General features: G+C 43.6%; 1 long non-coding RNA gene and 1 pseudogene across 4 annotated transcripts; one reads left to right on the forward strand and one right to left on the reverse strand.

The window, feature by feature from the left end:
- Nucleotides 1-1,177: 1,177 nt before the first annotated feature.
- LOC127305805 (uncharacterized) lies at nt 1,178-7,168 on the reverse strand. Of its 4 annotated transcripts, XR_011747716.1 has the most exons (4): nt 6,638-7,168; nt 5,871-6,022; nt 5,485-5,607; nt 1,178-5,191 (listed from the first exon to the last, which is right to left on the reverse strand). It is a non-coding gene; the product is annotated as an uncharacterized lncRNA (long non-coding RNA). The 4 variants fall into 4 exon arrangements; XR_007854180.2 differs by having other exon boundaries at nt 1,178-5,607; XR_007854181.2 differs by having other exon boundaries at nt 1,178-5,607; nt 5,871-6,057.
- Nucleotides 7,169-8,386: 1,218 nt separating this feature from the next.
- Nucleotides 8,387-9,532, forward strand: LOC139832000 (uncharacterized; annotated as a pseudogene).
- Nucleotides 9,533-11,036: the final 1,504 nt, after the last annotated feature.

The raw sequence follows: 11,036 nt of genomic DNA on the forward strand, positions 1-11,036 counted from the left end.
CATTTTTTGAGAAGCAGGTACTCCTCTCGCCAATTTAGTAGACCAAATGAATATAACCCGTGCCGTGATTGTTCTAGAATTAATAGAGGTAACATAATATATATATATATATATATATATATATATATATATATATATATATATAGAAGGAGTATATTACCAGACTGTCATGCAAGCACGGGACAAATTTCTTAGTTGCCACATCTTAGCCTAAAAAACATGTGAGCACAGTTAGAGTCATGGGTACATGCCTTAGTATTTGTCAAGACTACCAACTTCGGGTAAACATTGCTGAAGACTGGCAACTGAACAAACAATCAAAACTTTGAGGCCCTGAATGAAGCTATGAACTTGATACCGTGTTGGCCTTGCTCAGTTTGGATTAAAAAAATCATGAACCCACAAGATTTGCCTCCCTATCTGACACTCATCATATACATGATATCTAGAAATCCGAGTATTGCAGCATTGGCTATAATTTTCCAATGTTTCATTTCTAAGGTCCAAATCCACCTGTAGGAAAAGAAAAAAGAGAAGACCAATCAGCAAAAAAATTCCACAAAACTTGCTCATAAACTAAATTATTTGTGGCATATGACGATATATCTGTAGCATCTGAAAATAACTCCAGTTTAATAGCGATAATGTTCAGTCTAGAAATCTAGAAACGATGCGGCCTGTATGTAAGCTGCACTTCGCCATGTCTTGGTGTCATTTTACAGACTGTACGCCACACATACATACTATTGATAGTATATGCATCATGCACTTATGGTTCTAGCGAATGTGTATATATTATATGACCAAGAATGACCAAGAAAACTGTAGATGGAACCTATGAGATGTTAGCAAGGAGATATGTAGTAGAAAAAGCAGCAGCAAGCCTACAGTAGCAAAAAAGAAATTCAGCTCTGATATAGCCATATAGTAGGTACTAACTACCGTAGTCAAGAAATAGCAGAAGCTCTCATATAGAGAAGGAACTGTCGATACATAGTATTTACGACAGATTGCCGAAGATAAATTATTCATAAGCATTTTTCCATTTATTTGTCCCTTTGTGTATTAATAACAATAAGGAGACCACATATACAAGTAAAACCAATACAGTGGAGGGGAAAGGAAATGACCAGAACGAAAAGAAGCACTCACTTGGTAATGCACGCGTGGAAATACATGCCAGTAAGGATCCCTTTGATACGAAAGGAAAAAAGGGAAGACTGAGATTAAAAAAAAGGGGGTACATGACAATGCCTTTAGGAAGGATATCTCCTATAAACATGAGAAAAGGAAGGATATCTCTGAATCCCAAAACAAAAATATGAAGGCATTTCCGCCTGATCCGCTGGAGCAAGAGCTGTGGCGCTGCCCATGACCAGGCTGCTCTGGCTGTTGGAGGTGAGGCCTAGGCCATGGAACACCACATTACCGGCCACGTTCATTAGCGGGCTGTCGGCAGCCACGCCGGACAGGACAGCGGTGGAGGACCAGGAGAGAAATACGGTTGCAAAGTATTCAAATATTGCATTGTTAACTGAAATACAATAATCAGCGGTACAAAAGCAACCACACACTAAGTTATACTGCACCATGTCTTTGATATGTCACTCTCAGTCTTTTGAACAATCAGCAGCAAGCTAGCATAGCCAATAGAAAGCAACACTAAGACGTATTCTCCCGCAAAAAAAAGGTAGCTAGCATCAGCGATACAAGGCTAGCGCTACATTCTCTCATACTCAGATTTCTATTGGCGAGGATAAGCAGGGAGATCGGGTGATGGTGGACGGATAGGGTGATGGGTGAGGGGCTAAGATGCAAAAGTATCGATTTGTTTGACCGCGGGATTATTTCCCAGATGCTGGAGGGATAATAAAATAAATAACTGGCGACGTACATACAGACGGAGTAGTACATAATACTAGTTGGCGAAGTTCCTTAGCTTGTAGGGTCACTTCCATGTTTAGTTATGTTACCCATAAAAGAAGTTCTCCTTTTTAGTTCAAATAAACAGAATTAGTAGATATATCGAATTTTGTATTGGGTACTACTTGCAGAGTTTGAAGTGCAAGGTTCAAGAAGACAATGCTACGCAAACAAGAATGATTACACTATCAGACAACACAGATGAGTCCGTCTCATAATTCTTATCCAACCCCATTATGTAATAGCACATAAGAAATTTTTGATATGAACGAAACATATTAGCTATAAACCCATGAACCTAGACTTGCATTTATGTTTCTGTTTCTGTTTCTGTTTTTTCTTTTCTTTTTCTGTTTTATTTTTTGTTTCCTTTTCTTTTCTGTTTGTTTTTATTTTTGTTCACGAAAAAGTTCAAATTTGAAAAGTTCAAAATTGAAAATAGTTCAAAATCGAAAAACATTCAAATATGATAAGTGTTTAAAACGAAAAATGTTCAAAGCTAAAAATTGTTCGTATCCGAAAAATGTTCATAATCGAAAAATGTTCAAATTTAAAATATGTTCACTTTCGAAAATGTTCAATCTAAATAACGTTCAAATTTTTAGAAATGTTCAATCTAAAAAAATTCAAATTTTAAAAACAATATTCAAACATAAAAAATGTTCAAATCCGAAAATTGTTCAAAATCCAAATAATGTTTAAATTCGAAAAATGTTCAAATCCGAATTTTTAAAATCCAAAAATAGTTCAAATTCAGAAATTGTTCATATAAAAAATAAAAATAAACTCGAAAATAATGTTTTCTAATTTTTCGAAAATATACAACTTTAAAAATATTCGTATTTTGGAAAGTTTGTATTATAAATTTTGTGTTTTTCCGAAAAAGTTTCACATTGGCATTGTAAATTTTTTAAAAAGAAAAGAAACAAAATAGCAGAAAAGGAGAAAAACAGAAAATAAAGAAAAATAAACGTGAGTGGACCAGCCCAATAGGCACCCTGGTGGGGGGTGTATAGCACCTCCCGTCAAGGAGAGGGAATTGGGATGTTGGGTTGTGTCGGTTTGGGCTCTACTGGGCCAGCCCACTGGGTCAGGTCAACACCCCCAGGCCGACCCGCACCTCTCTCATCCTCTTCGTGTCTCCCTCACCCTCCTCGCATGCGCCCCCCTTTCGCTATCCCATTCCCCACTTCGACGCCGCCGCCGCCGCCGCCGCCGCCCCCGCCGCTGCCGCCATTCGCCGCCCCGGCTACCTGCCGCATCCACTGCAACCGCCGCATCTGCTGCCGTAGACCGGTGAAACTCTGCTGCCTCTTCTCTGCCACTTTCCCCGCCGCCACGATGTACGCCCGTGCCAGCACGCGCGGCTACGCGAAACCCTAACCTCACAGCTCGGGCTCACCGGCGCTTCTCCGTCCGCCTCCCGCTGATACTGGCGCCTCCGCGCCCCGGCGTGATCCCCCCATGGACCTCTCCGCTGGATCCACCCCTCCGCGCCACCCTACACCACCCAAGCACGCGTGCCCGCGAAACCCTAGCAGTTGGGCTCGGGCTCGCAACACCTATTCTCCTGCTATCACGACGTTGGCGACTACCACCTGTTGATGTCGCCTGGGTGGCCGGGGCCTCCCCACGGTGGTGCGGTGGTAGGCTGTGGGCCTGTGGCTGCCCTCTCCTCTTCCACGGCTAGAACTACAATGTGAGCTATTTCTTCTCCCTTCTATCTCTCTTGTGCATTGTGATGGTTTGTCCAACGAGCCGTGGTTAGTTTTAGTTTCAGGACTATGGTGGTGATGTCCTGTACGAGTGCTGCATTGTGATGTTGCTGGTACATGGCCGTGCTGATGCTCTGATTAGGTTGTAGCTGTTGGTATTTCGGTTAATGGATAATTGATTGGTTAAATAGGGTCCTTGTTAGCTCTAGTTGATATTGTGTAGTACATCAGATGCTCTAATGATTTCTTCTATATGATATATAATTCTCCTACTATTGATCATGAATAAAATTTAGCTTGACATGTTTGTACTTTCTGGTTCTCTTCTATATGACTGCATTCCTGTCGATGCTGCTCACTCTGTTTTTCTTTACTCAATCCTAGCTCCTCTATTACTGCATAATTACCATTCTGAAGTCATTAAATCATTTTATGAATGAGGACATGGAACAAGGCAAGTTCACGGATATGGTGTGGAAGGCGCAAAGGACGGTGAGTGTGCTCGACCACGCAGCCACATGTCTGACTCGTCGATGCCTACCTGCCTAATGATTAAGCAGACTGGTGTGCTAACTGATACCGCTACCGCTGCATCATTTAGTTTGTTACAACGAGCATACTAGTATCATTAATTTATTTCAACCGAAAAGTTGGGTGATGATTACTTCTCGACCACAAGTTTAGTGTCAAATGAATGAATCTGCTTAGTCTGTAGACTGTAGTAGTTCCTCTGTACTAGTACACATTATGATGCCCAAGTGTAAACTGGTGAATTTTTTGTATCCTCTGCTCGCTTTCAAGTTGAAACCCGGGATGTACTATTTCCAATCCCAAATTTAGCTTTTCAAAGAGGAAGGATACAGTGTCCATGGAGGAGCCACCGTATATCCAACGCGAGGGCCGGGGCCGTCGGCACGGTCTGACTCCTTGGCTCGGTTTCTATTTTGATCGTGTGTGTCTCTCTACGCTTGGCCCTTGGCTCTGTGTCGGCTGCACAGTCGCGCCCCTCGGTGCAGCCGCTCGCCATGTAGTCTGTGTGACACGCAGCTGCCGACTGGGTCGTCCTCCAGTACTTTGAGTCCACAGCGGCTCTGGTTTGACCTTTCTTCACAGGTGAGAAAACTTGGATATCCTAATACCCTGTCTTATGGTTTCACCCAAAATCATGTAACGGGGGCATCTAAAGCATGTCATGGTAGATTGAATACTCATTATATTTTCTTTGTGCGCTAATTGTTCTGCAATGGATTTTATAAAGGTTTAGGGAGTCTCTAATGCCTATGCTCTTGGTACTGTCTTTTTAAACCTGCGTTTTTTTACCATGGATAATGTTCTCATATCATGCATTGGTTTTTCATTGCAATTTGCAGCTTCCAGTCATGTAATGCGTTCCATACTGTTGAAACTAGATCAGTGTCTCATCTTATTGGCAACTGATGGTGCAGACTTCACTTGTTACAGGTAAATTATCTTAATTTCTTTCCTGTTGTATCAATAGCTTCTTTGATTTTTGAATTTTCTTCTCTTCATTAGCATTGGTCCTTAATCCTTGTCTGAACATTTATAACAAAATGGAACAGATTAAAGCCAATGGAAGATTAGACATTTGCTCACTTCAAACTCTAGATCCAACACTGTTGATAAGTTGAGATGGAATTGGTAACCTAAACTGTGAACATTAACACTTCTATACAGCCTTTCGGATGTAGATGCAAAATCTACACCTCAAAATGCTACTTCTTAAAAAGTTATCTGTTCGATTCAAAGTTCATACAATACCACTTCAGTTGTTGGAAACTTAAGAGGAAGAAATAGGCATCAAAATAGTTTATAGATTAGGGAATACCTGGAAGCCGGCAGGAGACGGGGAATGTCGATGAAGAGGGCCGGCTGGTCGCAGATCCACCTCACCACCACCAACTACAGCACCGCCATGCCGCCGCCCGCCATGGAGGACAAAGGTGCAAACCTGCAACATGACAGAGTCAATACCACACTTAAGTAAAAAAAAACAGCAAACAAGTATTGGAGCAACTATTGGCTCCAGATATGCAGCCCAGGTGCCAAAGACTGAACTACTCGTGCCCTGAACTAATTCATGCCCTCAAAGAAGATCCCATCCTTTATTTAAGTCTATTTAGTTACAGTTTGGTAATCCCTAGTAAAGTGCAAGTATTGACATCAAAGTATGTACTGTACTATATTGACAAATTTTGCTTCTTGAAAGCCTACCCAGGTCACCCTTCCAATGTCACTTCTATTATTTGTGCTGCATAATAAGTCTCAAGTTTTCTTCACTCCGCCTCTACTGGCTATCATTGTTGTCTAGACATCCAAGCAGCCTCCCTCTGTTCTGCCCGTCACTGGCCCTGAAGCATGAAACACTGATTGTCCAGCAGATCAACATGCTATACACATCCTTCAATCACACATTCAGAAATGTAAGCGGCGAATCAGATAACTAACGGCAGGACACAGTCAGTTACATAAGCATGAAACACTTATTGTTCTAGCAATTCATAATTGACAAATGGGGACCGGGGATAAAAAATTGGCATATGAACAGGCTGCTAATAATTGAACAACCAAAGTATTGGAACTGTCAAATAGTCTGTTGCCTTCTCATGCAGTTCAAGCTTTATTTATTTTAGAATTTGCAGCAAAGATAAACCAGTCCCTAAATCTCACACGCACATAGCAATTGAAGATTTGTTTCAGAATATTTGCTCCTGAACAGCACACGCATATAGCACAGTAACCTCTGCCTTGAGCAAGCAGGCTCTTTTACACAGCATAGAGAGGCACAAAGCTGGCATCTCTGCCTTCCAGTGGGCACAAAAAGTTTACAAGCTTGGCCGTAAGAGGATGTATAGATGATGATAAAGGAATAGCAAAAATATATTTGGTACGTCATTCACGCACCACTGTCTGCACTCACATAGCACAACAACGTTTTTTTACTGAACTTGTTGAATATAAGGATTCATATTGGCGGATACCTTGAGCAAGCGCCTCTGGAGATGCGCGACAGCGGCGATGTGGAGAAGTGAGTGGAACTGCGCGTGCTGGTGGCCGGCTTGCAGCAGCACATTGCACGCCCCTAGCCCGACATATCCTCTCCCGTGTTTCGGTGGCGTGGGAGAAGAACGGGGATAGCGACCTCGAGCTTCTCCTCACCGCCGGGGAGTAGATCGAGTAGCGCTGCTCGTAGATCTAGCAAGGCGGTGTGGGTGAAGCAAGGCGACGGCGGTGTATTGGACAAAAAAATCCAACCATGGCCTGCGGTGGCCTTCGTAGGCGGCAGCAGCGCGAGCGAGCTAGAAGGCGCAGGGGGGCAGCACGGGGGAGCTATACAGCAGAGGGGCAAGAGCGCGGGCGACCTAGACGGAGGCGCTAAATGGAGGAGGGGGAACCGCGTGGCAGACCTGCGGCGTGTGAGGAGAGGGAGAAGAGCGGCGTGCGAGCGGAGCGAGGAAGGAGCAGGTTGAGGGAGAAGAGCGATGTGGACTTTGGGTTGTCTCAGGATTTCTCCAAGGGGTGTTTTGCAAAATAACCCGTCCAACATGTTTTACGTGACGGAGGGAGTATTTAATTTCTGTCGTTTAGTTATGTATACACATCTATCGGCTGTATCTACGTTTTTTCATTATTAAAGATGTTGAGTGATTGGAGGAAAAATAGATTTAGCCATTTTATAGGAAGTTCTTTTTCATTACAGTACAAGCTTTATTGTGTTATAGTTACTTCTCAGAGTCTTTCTATTGATTGTTTAAATTCGTTCTCTGTCTACTGCTTGGGCTTATATTACTTACACATATCGTCATTAGACCATCTCATGCATGATATATTTGAACACCTGAGAAACATAGTATAATATTGGTAGTTTTTTTTCATCAATATACAAATGAAGTAAGCATTGGCACGAGCTCCACGGGATCACCTAGTAGCTGACAATGCTGGTGATCTCATGGAGACGAACAGGTTTTATATTTTTTACATTTCTTTGTCCATATAGGTAATTTAATAAAATATTTCACCTGTGATGTAGGTCTAGCAAACCATCGAAGCTAAGCCTCTGTTTACGTATTTTTTTACATGTACTCCTGTTGGAATTTTGGCCCATATTGGATCAACACAATAAATATTCCAGAAATTCCTAATAAATCCTAGAGGCCCACATGGCCCATTCATGCATGGCAAGGGTGGGACAAAAGTTTAGACCCACATTGCTAGTTGAAGAAGAGTTGGAGCAGCTTATAAGGGGAGCTCTTCATACCTTTTGTAAGAGAGAAATAATAGGAGGAAATAGGAGCTGGCCACACGCGCGCTCCTCCGACGACGACGCCGCTCGCTCGCTCGCCTCGTCACGATGCGCGCGCCGCGGTTTGCGGGAATGCCTCGAGCCGAGAGCCTCTCTTTCACCTCCCTGGCCCTTCGTTTCATCTCCTCGCGTGGCCTGTTCAACTCCTCTCTCTGTGCCTATAAAAGAGGTCGCTCCTCTCCAGAGATACACTACGAGACACAGCACCATATGCGCCTACCACTCGGTTCCAGAGCTTTGCGCCGCCGCTCAAGACTTCTCCATCCCGTCTATCGGCGTGCACCGCTGGACGGGACGACGGAGCCTCGGAACCCCGTCTCTTGTGATCCTGTACGGGAGAGAGGCGATAAGGTTTTGGGAGCGTTCTACCGCGATCGCCGGCTTCAACATCGACACGGAGGCCGACGACTACTTCCCCAACGACGACTTCTTCCCCGACATCGGCAACCTCTTCGAGCGACATGGCTCTCAACAGCGACAACGGCAACGCTGGTTCCTCTTCTGGACCGTATGTGTTCTTGCTTTCCTTTTATGAGATCATTATCCTCTTTCTTCTCCTAGCAACAAGTTCAGGTTCATTGTCAGCAAACATATTGCTCTTCTCAATCAGTTTAGACATGTTTCTCCTTTACTCTATGGTGATTTGCATGACTAGTTTAATATCAAACTTTTTAGTCATGTTTTATCCAATGTTTTATTTGATTAAATCATGGGGAAAATTGCTAATACATTCAACAATCCAAAAATCTTATAGGCATTATTCCCCGGTTAGCTTTGCTTCATCTCTTAAGCCTCCTCCTTTCGAGGGCGTGAATTACAAGAGGTGGCGTGCGAGAGCTATTCTCTGGCTTACAACCATGAGATGCTTTGACGCCACTAAGGGCAAGCCTGAAGGAGAGCTTACTCCCCTCGAGGAGAAAGCTTTTGAGGATGCCGACACCCTTCTGAGGGGTGCTATCATCAGCGTTCTTGGCGAGAACATTGTTGACTCGTATTTGTCCATCTCTACGGGCAAGGATATGTGGGACGCAATCGAGGCCAAGTTTGGGGTCTCGGATGCGGGCAGTGAACTGTATGTCATGGAACAATTTTATGACTTCAAGATGACTAATGAGCGCTCCATCGTTGAGCAAGCTCATGAGATACAATCCATTGCTAAGGAACTTGAGCAGATTCACTTGTGTGTTCTTGGGACAAATTTATTGCCGGAGGTATCATTGCCAAGCTTCCTCCTTCATGGAGGAATTTTGCTACTTCTCTGAAGCACAAAAGACAAGAGTTCTCCACTACGGATCTCATTGGGTCTCTTGACGTGGAAGAAAAGGCAAGGGCAAAAGACACACGTGCTCGAGGTGTTGAGGGAGGTTCTAGTGCCAACTTGGTACAGAAGAAGAACTTCCAATCCTACAAGTCCAAGAACAAGAACAAGTATGATGGCAAAGGAAAATTTGATGGGAAGAACAAGGCCTCACAGTCTACCAATTTCAAAAGGAAGACCGATAAGAAGAAAGGAGTATGCCACGTCTGTGGTGATCCACGATCATTGGGCTCCCAATTGCCCAAACCGCTTTGACAAGCGTCGACGAGGAAAGGGCGGCAAGACGGCCAATGTTGTCATTGGAGACAACCGAGATGAAGGATCTTGGGTATGGTATATTTCCTCTTTGTCCTTTCAATATGTCATTCTCCTGAATGGTGGATTGACACAGTGCCAATGTACACGTACGTGCTTTGATATCTCCATGTTTTCTTCTTATCAGGTCGCAGGGACTTCCTCCGTGTTGATGGGCAACGGCTCGCATGCTACTGTTCGTGGTGTTGGTACGGTCGATCTGAAGTTCACTTCGGGGAAGATCGTGCACCTGAAGAACGTGCATCATGCCCCTTCTATCAATAAAAATCTTGTTAGCGGATCGCTTCTGTGTCGTGATGGCTACAAGATTGTGTTTGAGTCCAATAAATTTGTTGTGTCAAAATTTGGAACCTTTGTTGGTAAAGGCTATGAGTGCGGAGGTTTGTTCCGCCTATCCCTGTCAGACGTTTGTAATAAAGTTGTTAATCATATTTGCACCAACATTGAGACAAATGTTTGGCATTCACGTCTTTGTCATGTTAATTTTGGTTGTATGACGCGGCTAGCTAAACTGAATTTAATCCCAAGTTTCACTAATGTAAAGGGTTCTAAGTGTCAAGTGTGTGTTCAAGCTAAGCAACCTCGCAAGTCTCATACGGCTCATGAGGTAAGAAATTTGGCACCTCTAGAACTCATACATTCGGATATTTGCGAGATGAATGGTGTGTTGACAAAAGGTGGAAAGAAATACTTCATGACATTCATTGATGACTCAACTAGATATTGTTATGTGTATCTTCCAAATCGAAGGATGAAGCGTTAAGTTTCTTCAAAATCTATAAAGTCAACAGAAAATCAACTTGAACGAAAGATCAAGCGACTTAGGTCCGATCGTGGTGGAGAGTATTTCTCAATGAGTTTGACTCATTTTGTGCGGAGCATGGTATCAACCATGCGAGGACGCCTCCCGACGCCCCGCAGTCAAAGGGGGTGGCCGAAAGAAAGAACCGCACTCTAACTGATTTGGTTAACGCCATGTTAGACACATCGGGTCTCTCCAAGGCATGGTGGGGGGAGGCGATATTGACTGCATGTCATGTTCTAAACCGAGTTCCCACAAAGAATAAGGAGATGACTCCATTCGAGGAATGGGAGAAGAAAAGATTGAAACTCACTTACCTACGGACTTGGGGATGTTTGGCCAAAGTCAATGTGCCAATTCCCAAGAAGCGCAAGCTTGGACCAAAAACTGTTGATTGTGTTTTTCTGGGCTATGCTTTTCATAGCATTGGCTATAGATTCTTGATAGTAAAGTCTGAGGTATCCGACATGCATGTTGGTACAATCATGGAGTCGAATGATGCGACTTTCTTTGAGGATATATTTCCCATGAAGGATATGCCTAGCTCATCGAATCAGGGGATGCCTAGTACATCTATCCAGGAATTCGCTACAATTCCTGAATCCACCATTCCGATAGAACCCCTTGAGAACTGGAGGAGGA

The sequence above is a fragment of the Lolium perenne genome, chromosome 6 (genome assembly GCF_019359855.2).
Source record: "Lolium perenne isolate Kyuss_39 chromosome 6, Kyuss_2.0, whole genome shotgun sequence".
Classification (NCBI taxonomy): domain Eukaryota; kingdom Viridiplantae; phylum Streptophyta; class Magnoliopsida; order Poales; family Poaceae; genus Lolium; species Lolium perenne.